The sequence below is a fragment of the Carica papaya genome, chromosome 3, assembly GCF_054855325.1.
Source record: "Carica papaya isolate Zhongbai chromosome 3, ASM5485532v1, whole genome shotgun sequence".
Classification (NCBI taxonomy): Eukaryota; Viridiplantae; Streptophyta; class Magnoliopsida; order Brassicales; family Caricaceae; genus Carica; species Carica papaya.
The window spans coordinates 16,054,347-16,069,157 of NC_142311.1; positions in this window are offsets into that span (position 1 = coordinate 16,054,347).

Genomic DNA, 14,811 nt, shown 5'->3' on the forward strand with positions numbered 1-14,811 from the left:
GGGCCGGCAAGTCCGCGCGGGTCGCACGAAAAAGGCTCTTGGACTAAGCTGTGACCTGCGCGCAGGGTCGGCTTGGCTAAATCCTAGCCTGTTCACTCGGGCACACGCGTGTGATGGTTTCCGTACGCAGGCCTAGTGGGCCATGAGCATGGGCGCTGCCATGCGCTCGTGCACACAGTCAATGTGGGCTTCCGTGGGCATGCGCATGCATGGGGCATGTAGGGTGGGCCGCACGCTTGGTGATCTTGCGAGTCACCTTATTTGTGCGTAGACCTCCATATCCATGCGTCGAAGAATTTGCTTACCTCTAGTTTTCCTGCAGGTTAGAAGTTCACTTTGATTGGTTCATCACGGGACATTGGAACACCAGTGGATATGGGTGCCATGCGTCCTACATATGTATTACGACACATGTGTACCCCACAGGTGCACATACCCAGACTACATTCGGACTTTTTTCTTGGGGTGGGATTCTCAGGCCATGCAATTCTTTTGCAGTAAAGCTCGTTACCCTTCGGGTTTCTAGCATCTTCTGGTGTTGTTTCTCCCTAGGTCAAGATTTCTATTTGTCAAATTCGACCTCATTGTTTGAGCCTGGAGTATTATTACCTTGCAATTGCTTTCTCTTATTTCCTGGAAACTCATTAATACTAGCCTGCTTTTTGCCTTCCTCTGGTTTAGGCTTGTCTTCAACAAGTATAACGTCATCCCCCCTTTCTTTGAAAGGAATTGTCCTCGAATCTATAGAGATTACAAACTTTTCATTTAAAGTTAATGAGGACAGAGGATTTACTAGAGAACCGGTAGGGTGCTCGAGTTGTCCTTAAACAAAGAAATAACTTTTGATTTATCCTGGACTGTTGCCTGTCTTTTAACAAGCTCATCATATGACCTTTTTATTTTTAGCTGGTCTTCGTAGGCATCTCTTCTTGACAAAGGTGTTAAAACATGGGTGAGGTTGCCTATTCGGACAAAGTGCTGAATTTCTTCACTGGTATGGCGAAAATCTTGATCATATTGCTAGGGCCTGTCTAGCAATAAATGTCTTACTTGCATGGGGACTACAATGCACAATATCTTATCCATGTAGTCACTAATAGAAAATAGCACACATACTTACTAGGTAACATCGATCTCTTTACTTTCATCTAAATGGTGTAATTTGTAGGGGCTAGGGTGTTGTTGGCATGTCAATCTTACCCAATCCACTAGTAAGGTACTAGCAATGTTAGCACAGCTACCTCCATTAATTATCACACTACAGACTTTTTTGTTGACCAGGCATCTGGAGTGAAAAATAGTCTCTCTCTGATGTTGCCTTCGGGTTTAACCTATATGTTTAGTACTTATTGAGCTACAAACACATCTCTCTGTACTAGTTGAATGATATTTTCTCGACCTGCTTCTACTAGCGGCAGATCTTCCTGTTTGTTACTGCTTTTATGGTCATTAAGGATATCTCCATCATCTAAAATAATCATGGTACACTGATTAGGACATTGGGATGCAATATGTTCCACTCCTATGCACTTAAAACATTTAAAAGTGCTATAGCAGGCAATTGGTGCCTTATGATTAACTGTTGGATTGCCAGTGGGTTACTTTCCCTTACTATCGTCCACTTTCTTACCTTCATCCCTTCGAGCCAATCTTTGATTTCCCTAAAGGGCATTACTAACATACCGTCGATTAGTTCCTCTGCCCTTCAATTCTCTTTCAATCCTGGTGGTCTTGTGCACCATCTTGTCTAGGTAAACATAATTTGGAGTTCAAGGATGTTGGCAATATCCTTATTTAGGCCCTCCAAGAACTGATCCATGGTGGCTTCTGGTGGTTCATTAATTCAGGCCCTAATCACAGTTATCTCTATTTCCTTATAGTACTCTTCCACTAACTTGGAACCGTAGGTCAAGTGTTGCAATTTTAGGCTCATATCCTTGCTAAAATGAGCTGGCACAAACCGTTTCCTCATGATAGATCTTAATTATCTCTATGTGGTGATTGACAAGTCCCCATCTTGTTCTCGAAGAAGGGATAATTGATCCAATCATACTAAGGCATAATTGGTAAACTCAAGGGTGGCAAACTTGAGCTTTTTCTCTTCACTATATTTATGGCAGATGAAAATGCAATCAACCTTCTGCTCTCACTTGAGGAAGGCTTCTGGGTCATTCTTCCCTTGAAAGGTTGGTATCTGGAACTTAAACTCATAGAGGCCTTTATTCGCCCCTTCACAGTGGCTCCCTATTTGTTACCAACATCATCACCATAAGATCTTGTTTCATCTTGCATTATTTGCCCTCAGGATCGATTGCGGTGTTTGCCTCGCTTTTGGCAGTCCATGCAGGTAGCCATGTTTCCCAATTGGACACTTAATTGGGTGAACATGTCCAGGACTCTTTCTTCTATGGTGGCTGGTCGACTGTTGGCGCTTGGTGAGACATTGCGGAGTTCCTACAAAGACAAGAGTTAGTGAAAACAATATATCTCCCTCACTTTCACTTGTGTTTACCTTGCAGTCTCTCAATTGACAGCTTCATCTATCGAGTTGAGCGTCCCAAATTTGAATTACTTAAATCAGGTCTACGCGCTTGGTAGGTGTGATCCGTTGGACATAGATCCAATTTTTCAATTTTTTTGATTCCTTAGAGTTTGTTTTTCCCCTTCCTGGCGGTATCAAGATGCCACTGTGTCAGGATATTTTATCTATTTTTCCCTAGTCCTTAAGACACAATGAAGAACTCTAAAAGGATCTTATTTTTATGGAAGCTCAAAAATAAGCACATGAAAAAGTGAATGATGTGCCACTCGCATGTTAAGCAACTAGTATCGGTTAGTCACTTAATTTTATAACAGAACAAACATAAAATAGAAGAAAGAAACATAGATCACAAAGTTTGACAAGACAAATTGATGCGTAGGGATTTGATCAATCCCAATGGATATAATCGACTGGTGTATCTACTTATACTACCCTTAATTTGTCAGCTATGCTCTACGACTGGTCAAGTTTCTTCATGCAATATTTATACAAGATTATAGAAATGCAATTCGAAAATTAAACGTGGATAATGTGCAAAATGAAAACAAAAGTTTTCGTTCACACCCATTAGGTAACATACTTTGCCTTCAATTTTTCAAAGGATTTCCAGTCACCAATGCAAACAACATGTCAATTGTCTTGTGGAGTGCAAGTGGGATAGTTTTGGTATTTATATATATATAATGTTTTTTGAATAATAAACATGAACACTTGAATTGAACGGATATGAATTCAAGCAGGATGCAATACGAATTAATAAACAAATAAATTTGAATGTTAATTTAAGAACAAAAATACTAAAAGCGATAAAGATATATTTGGGTTCTAAGAGCCTAAGCTCTAATACCAGATGACACATAAAGGTATGGGGATGATCAAATTAACTCCTATAACCCACTAAACATTATGCAATATCAAAACTTTAACCGTTTAGATAAATCCCTCCCTCTTATTAAATCTACAGTCCTAAAAGTAATGCAAAAATAAAGACTAGGAAAAATAAAACAAGAAAAGAAAAAACACCACGGACTTACTGATAAGTTGATTCCATTCCTTGGCTTAACAAGATTTTGAAGACTTCTGCTCCTCGAATAACTTGAAGAAGCTAAATTAGCAGAAATGCTAATAGAAGAAAATTCTAAGCTTTTAAGAATTTATCTAAAGTTGATTGGAATTAGTGTGTTTACAACTTATGGACAAATACCTATTTATAGCCTTTCCCGGGCAATCTAGATGATTACAAACTCTTGAGATAATTTAATAAAATAATACCTTAGATAAAATTATATCTAAATCTAGGATAATTATATAATAAAATAAATATTATATCTCAAAAAAATTAATTAAATAATCCTAAGAAATAGACTTCCATAATAAAATAATATTAAAATATCCTAATACTTATCCCATGTGATTTCTATGTAAAACACATGTGGAAATTAATTTAGGCATGTGGGATTTTAATTTAAAATCTGGGTAATTGAAAAGTGGATTCCCAAGCCTTTTTAAATACAAAAATTAATAAAAATATTAAATAATTAAAATAATTGGGAGAGCAAGTTGGGTTTGGGCTACTCGGATGGGCCTGGCCGGGCCGGCTGATCTGTGCAGGTAGCGCGTAACTGGCCCAAGATAGTCGATTAACTAGCTTTTCTTTGTGATTGGCACAGGAAAAGGGAATTAAGGTGGCAAAACTAGAGGAGTTGACGATCGGGATAGTCAAACAAGCCTTGCACAAGGCTAGTACAAATCCCAAATTATTATGCCCCGAAACCATACATAACCCTTGGCAAGGAGTGAGAATCCCTGTAGCCATGACATTTGTGAACAAGCCTTGCCCAACGGACCCCTCTGGTCACAAATAAGCCTTGCCCAAGGCTAGTAACCAGCTTATGCTACCTGTATCATCCTCGACTGCCCTAGCTTTACAATTAACTAGTGAAAGATGCATAAGTCTTGACAAAGAAAACCATAAGGAAAACCTAAACTTTCCTTACCCTAAGCTATCACCTCCTGGCACCCCTTTGAAATTTAAAAACCCACCCCCGATGTCAAACCCTAACCTTTCTTATCTCTTGCCCTCTCAACCTCCAATCTTCGCCTTCCTACTCTTCGTCCACGAATTTCACACCACCCCACCCTCAGCAGCTATCGACAATGAGACGTAAGAGATCCACCTAAAAATCTAGTGGCCTCTGCCCATTTAACACCTTCACACCGAAGGAACCTCACAACCAACCCCACCACATGTACGTACTCCAACGATAGACACAAGTAGTTATATAAGCGGTAGCCCTACTCCCTAAAGTCCTGTAATCAACATCTCTAACTCACCACCAACCAACATAACCACTCCCGATGTCATATCAAGTCAGACAACCGAAAAATAAGACCCCACCCCAACCACCCCTAGTGAACCCGTTACAAAAGAAGACACACCAGAGTAAGCACCAAAGAGATCCTGAGTCTGCCGAGACTAACCCATCGACCAACCTGCAGAAACAGACCTCTGAAGAGATCTTACATTTGAAGATGATGCGAAAAAAGAACGATATGAGGAAATCTAGAAACTACCCATTATTCTAGGCAAATCCATACACGATCCCACTCTTGACACCATTGGCATCAAAACAGGTGTTTTGAATCTAATCTACACCATCAGCTAGGCCAACTTCTTTACGGTGGATGCCCCCACCTACGTTGAATTGGAAAGGGAATTTTACACCACCTCACACTTTTAAAAGCCCATCAAGTTCAATCTCCACATTCCGAATCTTATCTCCTACCATCTCCATGGCAGACACTTCCAATTCTTAATTACTCAATGTAATGATGCATTGGAATTTTTTGAACGAGAAGCAAAACACTCATACTGTGATTTCTACAAAGACTTTGACCCAACCACCATCTATGATGAACCCTCCCTCAACCACTTTGACGCATATGACCCTGGCAAGAATAAAGATCTATATTTGCGTTACCCATGCATGAAATACATTCACCAGCTTTGGCTTAGCCTTCTTTAGGTCGTAGGGATGCACTAACTATCATCTCCAAAAAAGAGCTATACTTTCTTTGGTATATGTAATAGCGATGCAGAGTGAACCTTGGGTATTGGTTCACATCCCAGTTTGTGACATCTCCAATACTAATTATAGCATAAGGGTGCCAGATACCAATATGGAATACGAATGCATTAAAATAGAATATATTAAGTGAAAAGTTTTATAAAAAAAATTCCTTACAAAATATATAAGTTTCCAATTACATATACAACTAAGGGCAGAAGTGGTGATAAAATAAAAAATAACAAAATATAAAAGAGGGTCACTTCAATTATAATGTAATTGGACTCATCAGAGTGCGAAACAAGACATGCACTCATCAATGATCATGGATCCATGGGATCCAGGCAAGCTTCAAGGGGTAACTCAAACAACTCATCGCAAACATCCTTTTCGACGTCATGTGGGAGGGCCCAACATAGGAAGGGTGAGTTATATGAAACTCAGTGAGGCATACAGTATTAAATTGACATAACTAAGAAATTTTATATAAATTAAAAGCATTTAAGAAAATACTTTTTTCTGCTTACTATTTTTTCAATGATCCATTGATTTAATAAAAATATTTAATATCAAGATCATCAAATAGCATAAAGATAATCCATCAAAGGAGAAAATCAAACAAATCAGACAATAACTGTTATTAAATCTTTTACCATACTTCTTGTGAGATTTATTACGACTTTTTATCTACTAGCTAATACAGACTCCTAACTACCACTGTGGTGACTCTAACGACAACTTACTTCTTGCTTAACCATAGCAGATTTGTGGCTCGCGACACCATAACTAATTTACAGATCACCCCATCATAGCTAATTTACGGCTCACCACACTATAGTATGATCTATGACCACAGCCGTGCCAACCACCATGGTCCTAAAGATTATGACCACGACTATACTTTACTATAGTGGTCCTAAGAAATCCTATGCGCTTTCTTGCTACCATCAACAGGGAGTAGTCATCTCATGTCTTTTCAGAAAGGATGGGGACAACAGAAGTAGATAAAATAGTCTAACGAATTAATTCATGTTTCATATATCCATTCATATCTTCCATGCCATATCCATAATTTCATATAATTTCTTCTTGTATCAATTGCATCTCATCTTTGCTAATGAAATAACAATTAAGCCTTTACATAATGCATGTATAATTAAAAGCCATCATCATAATTAATAACACATCACACCCTCAAAATCATGTAATAAAATCAACATTCATTTCTTTATTTTCTAAAAATGCATCTTAGAATGTGCAAAAAAAATATTGAATTCCTTACCGATATTGATGACTCTTTGTAAGCTAGTCCCCCTTCTCTTCAAATTTTCTTTCTTTCTATCTCTAACTCTCTTTCTTTCTTTAGAATTTTGTCTTTGAGGGTGAAAATGGATGAGGAAGAGTGGTGGAGGCGGTCTTATTTATAAAGGAAGAGAACTGTCAAATTAGTGACAAATGTCGCAAATTTGTGAGGATAAAGAAAATTATAACATCATCATGATGTCATCAGTGTCAATCGATCAAGGGGAGGCACAACTCCCAAAGCAGCGACAGTGGTGCGAAGCTCAAGGCAACGGTGACAGCATGAGGCTGTAGCGATTGCGGCGATAGGGCAGGATAGGGTGGCAATAGGGCAGTAGTAGGGCGACGGTAGGGTTACGATAGGGCAGCGACACTGGGCTTAATGGGCCTCTCGTGGTCCAAGCCTATCGCCCACGGTCCAAGCCTGCCGCCCGCGGCAGGCTAGGCCTAACACATTGACTCGCTTGCAAGCTAGGCCAGTGCGCACGCCGGCATCTTGCATGTGTTGTATCACATAGGCGTGCGCATAGTTGCGTGTGGGATATTCGTGTGTGAAGCCGAGCACTTGATGTGCGCTCCTACACGCAGACAGCGAGTAGTATGGTGCCCAGACAGATGGGTCGTGCGGCTCGCACGCATGCCTAGCAGGCCATGCATGCGTGTGCATAGGGCACACCAACACAGGCGTATAGGCAAGCCCGCGCATGCTGGGAGTTTTGCTAATGCAATTTTTTTTCTAGTTTTTCCTCTTATTTTCTCTTTTAATTAGAAACCTTCAAAATTTTATCATGATAAAATAAAATAAAATAACATAATAAAATTAAAATAAATTTTTATAATTTAAGAAAAATAGTAAAAATTCAAAGTGAAAAAAAAAATTACATCATAGAAATTTAATGGCCAAAGGCCCGAATAAAATGAAGTCTTAATACAACATGAAGCACAAAGGTGTGGGGTGCCATAGAGTTCGCCAATGTTATCTCTTCTCATTGGTCGTTAATCTTGGGCTCAGTCATCACCAGAATCACTACCTTCACCACCTGGTTCAGTGGTGATGAGAATGACCTATATATTGTCTGCCCTTAGGCACCTTTGGATCTTTGGTCTTTAGATGACTTGGGCCTCCTAGAATTGAAAGATGGCCTCCCCTACTTTGCCCTACCTAGACCTCTTGTACCACATGACTGAAGAATCTACAGCAAGCAAAGCAAGTGCCAAGCGCAGGCCGCACCAGCTCCTCCACCTCCCAACTTTAAAGAATTTATGGACCTCACAATGCTGCACATCTGCATGATCGATGGCACCTTGCACAGTATGGAGTGCTCCTTTAGGGAACTTCATAAGAAATTCGATGCCCTAATGCAGTTGATCACCCAAACTAGATAATCCAACACACAAACTCGCAATAGATGAACACAAGGGAGTCTTCTTCTCTCTACTTTACTCACAATTTTTTTTATTTTGCCATTTATCTTCTGTTTTGCTTTTTTTTTATTCATTGCCTTCTCCTAAACTTGCAACAAATTGGGGATAATGTGTAGTTTAAGTGTGAGGGAAACAACACCCTACATTCTGCATTAGGCATCCTAAATAACTAGTTTCATATCCGCCACATCATTCTAGATACACTAGCCTTGCCAAGGTTAGTAAGACTGTACACGCACCTCCAATAATTTTTTTGACTCACACCCTCTCATCTACCTTTATCGTTTCAAAAAACTCAAATTGGGATATTTTAAAAATTGAATTGCACTTATAACCATCTTTTATAAATTGTTGCCCATTTTTCATCTTTTCACACTATGAATAGTTTTCTTTGGTTATATATTTAACATGACTTGTTTGAGGGGTGCATATTCAAATAATAGTTTTTTCTTATTTTTGGGTGACTTTCAACACTTAGAAGAACTCTTCTACAATATGTCCAAACATGTGTATTTAAATCATATTGGCTTTCATGTGTTGGGTGAGATGGAGCATAAAACGCACTCGCCTTCAAGAACAGTTAGAATAAAGATGTGAGATGGAGCATAAAATACACTTATAACATAAAAAACTAAAAAAAAAAAGAAAAGAGTACGGATAATAATCTACTCCTCTAGCCAAAATGACTATGAGTAGCAATAATAGCCACTTGAAACTATGACTAACTGAGTAATCAGGTGCATTCATCATAAATGTTCACCCTCGTGCCAAAACATTGGCAACATTTCAAGCAAGTAAAGGTGCTCAAGCTTTTCTATCCTTGGCATGAACCAATTGCACCCCATCTCATGTCATGTTTTAGTCAAAGGGGTTACTTACTAATGTGGTTCTATAAAACTCAAACATATAAATTGCTAGTTGATGGTTATTCTTGCAATTTGGGTGTTGAGGTATAACATGCGGATGTGATGTGATGATTGAGAATTAGTGAGTTTAAGGTGAAGAGACAAGTATTGATGGGGTGTACTATGCAGTTCTTGAGGGCAAGCACAATAAATGCGGGAGAGTTTGATAGGGTTTAAAAACAACACCCGTACTACCTACTTTTATGTCTCTAAAATGCATTTTTTACTATCTGATTAAGTTATTTTGTTCACTTTAATGCATGTAGGAGTTGGAAGCTAAAGCAAGAAAGAACCACAGGAAATAAAAAAGGGAACTACAGAATTACCACTTGTCATGGTCTTGACCTTAGACAAGGCTAATACCCAAAAACAGTTGCATGCATCAACTTCCCTACAAAACCCTTACCCAAGGCTACCACTGCAGCAGAATGGAACCCAAGTTATGACCTGCTAAGCCTTGGCCAAGGACAAGTCGGCATTTAAATTTAAAAGGGTTGCAGACAATGGAAATAAACCTTGCCCAAGGCTTGCGCAATGACCTACTATGCGCTTAAGAAGAACATGGGATTTTTGAAATATAAGGAGATATCCTCCATGTTGTAATCCAAGGGCTAAAAAGCATGAGGAAATCATAATGAAAAGATAAATACATGCTGAAATCAAGGAACTGGATCGGAAATAAAAGAAAGATAAGAAAAGAAACCCTAGACTCCTAATAGCTATAAAATAGGCAGCTTTCAAGCAGGTTCATCATCTCATCTCCCCATGTCATACACAGCAGCTCTTATTGCCTTTGTGATCTCATCTTCCCGATGCTGCTCATAGCAACAACTCTAGATTTTGCACCCTCTTTTTGTCTCTTTTCTTCTCTTTATTCTTTAAAAACTTGTTTTATGTTAAAATCCACCATAAGTAGCTAGTTTATTTCTTTTCTTAATTGAGATTTAGTGAACCCTAGTGATGTATTTGTGAGATCAAATTGGTTTAATATATGTTTTATTTAAATCTATGCATTTATTTATTTTTCTATACTTCTACATATTTATTGTTTTGAATCCGTTTGAACAGGGCAAGTTAAACGTTGGAGAGGTAGCAAACAGCTAGCCAAACTCCTCAAATTCATAATTGTTTGAGTGGTTCTGGCACCAAGTAGTGATGAGTGCTGCACTAAGGAGGTAAGTAATATAGTTGACTGATTCACGCGGATGAATCTGACAGCTAGAATCAGGTCCTTATAGCTCTCAAGACTGTTGATAAGTTAAATCCTATGGACATTCCTTGGACTACTTAGTAGCAAAGAATTAATTAATGAACATTTTTTGGTTGGTTTAGGAATAAGGAAGGATTAGTTATCAGAATGTTTCTTACAACTATAATTGATTTGCCAATATTTTAGGTAAAACGAATCCTTGCTTCTATGATCAATTGTATTACTAGAACAAGCTATTTCATCATATAGGAATTCTTCTTACAATTGCTTTAGTTCCTAACTTGTGGCCAATAGTTTATTTAACATCATTATACTTATTGTTTGTTGTATATTTTGTGTATTAGATTCTACAAAACCCCCTTCTTTGTTTTCTGTTCACTCATCGATCAAGGAAGAAAATTAGTTTTTAATTCCCTGTAGATTTGATCCTACTCACCATTATTACAATCTTGTTTTATTGGTTATATATGAGTTTATTTTTGGTGGATTCAAAAACCATCAGTTTTCTTTGTATACTTACTGAGCTAATGTAGCTCACCCATTTCGTTACTTAGCTTTTTTCCAGATCAAGACACTCAAGACCCTATTTTTTAATAATGTGGAGTTCACTAGGACATTTTCTATTGTGTTTTTATCAAAACCTGAGGTCAATTATCTATCTAGTTATTAGTACTCAGTTTTAATGCCCTTTGAAATTATGTTAACCACAATTGATTCACAAAACTTGTTCATGTCATAGTGATACGTGTAAGGGATGGTTGTCTTTCTTTTAAACTCTATCTTAAATTGCTACACTTTAATTGAATTATGGTTGTTCCTTTTTATTTAAGACGTGTGTGTGCATTCTAGATGTCAATAAAAGGGTTAGGACATTATAGTTAATATCAGAGCTGTGTTCCTCATAATTATTTCTTGCATATAAGACTTAAGATAAGTTAGTAAAAAAGGGGTGGGAATAAGTTTTGAAAGATCAAACCCTGAACTTTTGTCTTATGATATAGGAAAGATAAACTTGAGGAGAGGAAGACCCCCATTAAATAGAGCAACTCGTGAGGGATCATCATGGGAAGACATTGATCGACTTTATAAAATGGTTGAGAGGTTGGTTTCTACCTAGAAGGCTAAGAAGGAGATGAGGGAGTTGCTTGATCCCCCTCCACCTCTACCACAGTATGACCCACCTCCACCTTAGCAAGATCCAATCCCACCTTAGTATGATCTAATTCCTCCATAATACAATCCAGTTCCTTTGTAGTACAATCCAGTTCCTCTTTAATACAATCTTGTTCCCCTCTAAGATAACCCAGCTCCCCCCATGAGGGACTCAAGTTCTATTGAAAGGTTCAAAAGACTTAACTCGTCTACTTTTGTAAGGGCATCCACTTTTGAAAAAGTTGAGTACCAGTTAATAGAAACTGATAAGGCCTTCAAGACACTTGGGGTAACCCCAGAATAAAAGGTCATTCTCGCCACATACATGTTTATGGGTGAAGCAGAATGTTGGTGGGAACTCAAGGAAACCACCTAACCCATTACTGCTACTTGGGAGTAGTTTTTGGTGGCATTCAATATCGAGTACCTTCTGATGCACCTCCTCCACCTAAAAGAGATGGAGTTAGCACAACTCAATTTGGGGAACTTGTCAGTCATTGACTATGCTTCGAGGTTCCTCAAGTTGGGTTGTTGCTCTCCCGATTGTTTGACAAATGAAGGTAGGAAGGCCAAGAGATTTGAGTAGGGCCTTCGCCTTGAGATCTAGCAACAATTATATGTTTTAAAGCTCCGTACATACTTATAAGTGTTGCTAAAGCACAACTAATTGAAAGGAATATCCAGAGTTTTCCCCTAACAGCGAGCAATTCTAAACCCCTAGTCCCACACTGAAGGCTAGCACTAGCAACACCATATCAATAGAATAAAAGGCCCATAACAATGCCACAAGTTCCTCCCCAAAACCCAATTGCAGAATGTGGCCATGCTATCACATCAATAACACTTGCTACAAGTGTTAGAGTACTCAACACTTTGCTCAAGAGTGCCCTGTGAATTAGAACTAGGCCAGACCTAGAGTTCAGAGCAGAGTTTACGCACTCACTGTACAAGATGCCGAGGCTAATCCAGATGTGATTCAGGGTATGTATACTATTTGTAAATATTTTGCACATGTTCTAATTGACACTTGTGCAACACATTCTTTTGTTTTGCATACTTATGTTTGATGTTTGAATATATCTCCTGTATGCCTTAATTCAGGGTATATATACTATTTTTAAATATTTTTCACATTTTCTAATTGACACTGGTGCAACACATTCTTTTGTTTTACATATTTTTGTTTGATGTTTGAATATATCTCCTATATACCTTGATTCCATTTTAGTAATGTCTACACTTACAAGGGAGACATTAATAGCAAATGTTGTGTATAAATCCTGCATTGTAGAAATAGCAGGTAAAGAACTAAGCGTAGACTTAATACCGCTAGATATGGGGAATTTCGATGTAATTTTAGGAATGGATTGGTTAGCAGCCAATCATGCTACTGTTGACTGCTATCACAAGAAACTTATGTTCAACATCCCTAATGAAGAACCTTTTTCTTATTAATGCTATTTCGATTATTATTGGTGCATGAGAGTAACTCAATTTAATTTAATTATATGTGATTAACTTAATATTTTTCTTGTGCAAAATAGGCAAACCAATAGAAGAGACTTACATCTAATGTATTCTTCTTGTTAAGGACTTTACTGATGTATTTCCTAATGAATTTCTTAGGTTGATGATAGATCAAGAAGTGAAATTTTCAGTTGATCTTCACTAGACGCTCAACCTATCTTAGTAGCTCTAGATCGGATGAGTTATGTCAAAATGAAGGAACTAAAGAAACAAATCAAAGAGTTACAGGATAATGGGTTCATCTGACATAATGTATCTCCTTAGAGTGTCGAGGTCACATTTGCAAATAGATGAGACATTAAGAATGCGTATAAACTATAGGGAGGTGAACAAGGTCACAATAATAAATAAGTACCCTCTCCCTAGGATTGATGACCATTTCGATCAGTTACAAGGTACTCAAATATTCTCTAAGATTAACTTGTGTACGGGGTATCATTAGGTAAGGATTAAAGATAAAGACATCCCAAAGGCAGCTTTCCAGACTAGGTATGGATATTATGAGTTCTTTGTCATGGTGTGTGGATTGACAAATGCAACTGCAATCTTTAGAAGCTTAATTAATAGGATCTTCAAGTTGTTTCTAGATCAATTCATCATAATCTTCATCGATGACATTCTAGTTTACTTTATGAATAAGGAAAAACATGCCTAGTATCTAATTCATGTCTTATAGATTCTCAAGAAAAATAGGTTATATGCAAAGCTGAGTAAGTTGGGTTTTGGATTGAGCAGATTTCCTTCATGGAGGCATATAATATGAAAATATGGAGTATTAGTGAATCCCTGCAAGATTGAGGTCATGACAGATTGAAAACAGCTTACTATAGTCAAAGAGGTTAAGAGTTTCTTGGGTATGGCCAAGTATTACCATAGGTTTATGGAGGGATTCTCAAGTATAGTAGCTCCTCTGACATGACTCATGAAGAAATATGTTAGGTTATAGTGGCATAAGGCATGCGAGACAAGCTTTATAGAGCTCAAGAAGTGGCTGACCACTGCACCTGTGTTAGCCTTACCGAGTGGAATAGGGGGATACACAGTATATAGTTATGCTTCTGATCAAGGATTAGGTTATATTCTAATGCAGCACAAGCAATTCATACCTCATGGGTCTAGACAACTGAAAATCCATGAATAAAATTATCCCACTCATGACTTAGAGCTCGCTGAGATTGTCTGCGCTCTGAAAACCTATTGCCATTATTTGTATGGGGAGACATTCAAGATCTACACTAACCACAAGAGTCTAAAATATATATTCACTTAGAGAGATCTCAGCATGCAGCAGAGATATTTGATGGAACTTCTGAAGGACTATGATTATAAGATCTTATATCACCCAGGTAAAGTTAATGTGGTGACAGATGCTCTCAGCACAAAGAATACAAGTATTGATGTGAGCATGGATCACTTTGGGCAACTTAGAAAAGACATCACCATGCCAAGTGGGCCCATAACAAAGAGCCAGACTAAAAGATCACAACAAGCTCTATAATTCTTCATCCAAGCTTGGATTAATGAGGAAGATGGGCTTGGATCCACTAAAGAAGCCCAAGAAAAGAAGCTACCCAACCAATTAACCCAAGGGCATAATGGTTTCATCAACTTACTTCAAGCACATAATGGAAAGGAGCAAGAAAAAGAAGCAATTGGCCAAGAAAAGGGAAAAGAAGAAAT